Raw genomic sequence first — 4,242 nt, forward strand, 5'->3', positions numbered from 1 at the left:
GCGCAGCGGCCTCACCGCACAGCGGCCTCACCGCACAGCGCTCTTACCGCGCAGCGCCCTCACCGCGCAGCGGCCTCACCGCCCAGCGCCCTCGATACTCTACAGTATAAATCAGCTGGTGGAGCCACAGCAATGTGAATCAAGCCTTAGACACAATATAAATCAGCCGAAGGCGCGGGAGTAAGTCAGCCGCGGGCACAGTGTTCATGATTATTACGACCGTATGAATGTCCTCGACGTCTGTTACTCGCATTCAAGCCACGGTCTTCATCTTGAGGTTATCTTGAGATGATTTCGGGTTTTTTAGTGTCCCCTATGAATGTCCTCGACGTCTGTTACTCGCATTCAAGCCACGGTCTTCATCTTGAGGTTATCTTGAGATGATTTCGGGTTTTTTAGTGTCCCCTATGAATGTCCTCGACGTCTGTTACTCGCATTCAAGCCACGGTCTTCATCTTGAGGTTATCTTGAGATGATTTCGGGGCTTTTTAGTGTCCCCGCGGCCCGGTCCTCGACCAGGCCTCCACCCCCAGGAAGCAGCCCGTGACAGCTGACTAACACCCAGGTACCTATTTTACTGCTAGGTAACAGGGACATAGGGTGAAAGAAACTCTGCCCATTGTTTCTCGCCGGTGCCTGGAATCGAACCCAGGACCACAGGATCACAAGTCCAGCGTGCTGTCCGCTCGGCCGACCGTCGTTTGTTCCATTGTGTGGCTTGGTCATACTATCTCTCCAGTCACATTATTGTGACTCAATGTCTACGTGTATCTTTTTTTTTATCTATCTTTTTGAAGGGTATCTTGAGATGATTTCGAGGCTTAGCGTCCCCGCGGCCCGGTCCTCGACCAGGTCTCCTTTTTGTTGCACATCCCCAGGAAGCAGCCCGTAGCAGCTGTCTAACTCCCAGGTACCTATTTACTGCTAGATGAACAGGTGCATCAGGGTAAAGAAACTTTGCCCCTTTGTTTCCGCCTCCACCTGGGATCGAACCCGGAACCTCAGGACTACGAATCCGAAGCGCTATCTACTCAGCTGTTATATAGGCCCCTCATCCTTACAGGGTTTTCTGTCTAACTTCTTCGAACAGCAAATCCTATTCGATTTATCTATATCATTCTTAGAGCCATCCCATAATCTCCTCCACAATCTCTCCCAATCCTTTTTCAAACTCTTGCCAACAATTTAGCTAGCTATGAGGGAACCGTTTATTTCATCCTGATGGGCAGAGTTTCTTTCACCCTGATGCGCGTGTTACCTAGCAGTAAATAGGTACCTGGGAGTTAGTCAGCTGTCACGGGCTGCTTCCTGGGGTGGAGGCCTGGTCGAGGACCCGGCCGCGGGGACACTAAACCCCGAAATCATCTCAAGATAACCTCAAGATGGCCCTCCGCTCCCTAACTCTACCCTCCTTTGATTGGATTAAAACCTGTCCTTCGCCCTTTGGTTGACCTAGCCTGATCAGCCCTGTATTTTAGCCTGAAACCTGTCAAGTACCCCGCCACTAGCCTAGCCTGAAACAAAAAAAATATGTCTGCCTCCTTTGGTGTAGTCTAAAGCCTTTCTCTGATTCCCCAGCTTCACCTGAATAAAACCTTGTCCTGCATTTTGGTCTAGCTTCTAACATTGGTCTAACCCTCAGTCTAAAACCCCTATTTTATGCAAAGTTAAAGCTTGGCCAAGCAGGTACCCACACTGGTGCTGGCCAACCAGGTACCCACTCTGGTGCTACCCAAGCAGGTACCCACTCTGGTGCTGGCCAACCAGGTACCCACTCTGGTCCTGACCAAACAGGTACCCACACTGGCGCTGGCCAAGCAGGTACCCACTCTGCTGCTACCCAAGCAGGTACCCACTCTGGTCCTGACCAAACAGGTACCCACACTGGTGCTAGCCAACCAGGTACCCACTCTGCTGCTACCCAAGCAGGTACCCTCACTGGTGCTGGCCAAGCAGGTACCCACTCTGGTGCTACCCAAGCAGGTACCCACTCTGGTGCTGGCCAACCAGGTACCCACTCTGGTCCTGACCAAACAGGTACCCACACTGGCGCTGGCCAAGCAGGTACCCACTCTGGTGCTGGCCAACCAGGTACCCACTCTGGTGCTGGCCAACCAGGTACCCACTCTGGTCCTGACCAAACAGGTACCCACACTGGTGCTGGCCAACCAGGTACCCACTCTGCTGCTACCCAAGCAGGTACCCTCACTGGTGCTGGCCAACCAGGTACCCACTCTGGTGCTGGCCAACCAGGTACCCACTCTGGCGCTGGCCAAGCAGGTACCCACTCTGGCGCTGGCCAAGCAGGTACCCACGCAGGAGTATGGTGGCCGAGGCTACTCACTGCAGCTGGGGTGATGGGCGGTACCACGAGCCAGCTCCTCACGTACGCTCATCATAAATCAAGATCATTCCTTCGCCATTAACAGCGACTCCGCCAACCTTGAAGCCACAGCCCCGTTGCCCCCATGGTTAGCAACAGCCGGCGAGGCGGGCGCCCAGCTCTGTGCACAAGCGTCTCCGCGACTCCTACAGATTCCAAGCTTCCAAAAGGTCCAACCAAACCCCATGATAATTCCAGCATTTCTGGGCCTCATTGGTGTTTCAGCTTCTTACGACTAAGGGGATTTTGTCCGCCATTTTTGTATTAGTTTCAACAAAATTCAGTGATGTCTCTGACTGTTTCAGCTTTATGTTCTGTCGCTGAGTTACTGTTTCAGCTTTATGTTCTGTCACTGAGTTACTGTTTCAGCTTTATGTTCTGTCGCTGCGTTACTGTTTCAGCTTTATGTTCTGTCGCTGCGTTACTGTTTCAGCTTTATGTTCTGTCACTGCGTTACTGTTTCAGCTTTATGTTCTGTCACTGAGTTACTGTTTCAGCTTTATGTTCTGTCACTGAGTTACTGTTTCAGCTTTATGTTCTGTCGCTGCGTTACTGTTTCAGCTTTATGTTCTGTCGCTGCGTTACTGTTTCAGCTTTATGTTCTGTCACTGCGTTACTGTTTCAGCTTTATGTTCTGTCACTGCGTTACTGTTTCAGCTTTATGTTCTGTCACTGCGTTACTGTTTTAACTTTATGTTCTGTCACTGAGTTACTGTTTCAGCTTTATGTTCTGTCGCTGAGTTACTGTTTCAGCTTTATGTTCTGTCACAGCGTTACTGTTTCAGCTTTATGTTCTGTCACTGCGTTACTGTTTCAGCTTTATGTTCTGTCACTGCGTTACTGTTTCAGCTTTATGTTCTGTCGCCGAGTTACTGTTTCAGCTTTATGTTCTGTCGCTGAGTTACTGTTTCAGCTTTATGTTCTGTCACTGCGTTACTGTTTTAACTTTATGTTCTGTCACTGAGTTACTGTTTCAGCTTTATGTTCTGTCGCTGAGTTACTGTTTCAGCTTTATGTTCTGTCGCTGAGTTACTGTTTCAGCTTTATGTTCTGTCACTGCGTTACTGTTTCAGCTTTATGTTCTGTCACTGCGTTACTGTTTTAACTTTATGTTCTGTCACTGAGTTACTGTTTCAGCTTTATGTTCTGTCGCTGAGTTACTGTTTCAGCTTTATGTTCTGTCACAGCGTTACTGTTTCAGCTTTATGTTCTACCCCAGTTTCCTATAAGTCACGCCACCACGACTTCTCCAACTTTACTAGGTACGCCTTGATGACTTTCAGAAAGAGGGAGAGGAAATGAGGAAGAGATAGGGGAGGGAGAGAGAGAGAGAGGGTTTGGTGTGGCGGGGAATAGAAGGGGTGGAAGAGGAGGGGGGGAGGGAATAGAGATGGAGATTGTGTAAATTGTTTGACAACGCTGGCTCGCTCGGTTGGTAAACATAATGGAGTGTAAAAGATTCTGTAAATTGTTTGACGACGTCGAGGCTGTTTGTAATAAATGTTTTCGTCTTGATAGTGTTGTGAGCTTCACCGTATTTGGCTCTGAAGTTTTCACAGGAAAATGCTTAATACTTGAACGTAAACAATCTTGTTCAGTGACAAAGTGTGGCACAAGTTGGTCATCATTTGAGCCGTTCCGGTATGCTTCGCTTTGTTGATCTCTTAGTTCCAAAATACAAGTGGTGACCCCTTTTTTATTTAAGGGGGTAATAATTTTGTTTAAGGGGTAAGGGGTGATAAAGGGGACCCCTTCAATTAAGGAGGAAAAGTGGGCTTATCTAAACAAGGAACTGTTGAGTTAATGAATTGTATCCCTATTGTTTAGACACTGAGGGGGGAGGTTATCTTGAGGTAATC

The sequence above is a fragment of the Procambarus clarkii genome, chromosome 86 (assembly GCF_040958095.1).
Source record: "Procambarus clarkii isolate CNS0578487 chromosome 86, FALCON_Pclarkii_2.0, whole genome shotgun sequence".
NCBI classification, from domain to species: domain Eukaryota; kingdom Metazoa; phylum Arthropoda; class Malacostraca; order Decapoda; family Cambaridae; genus Procambarus; species Procambarus clarkii.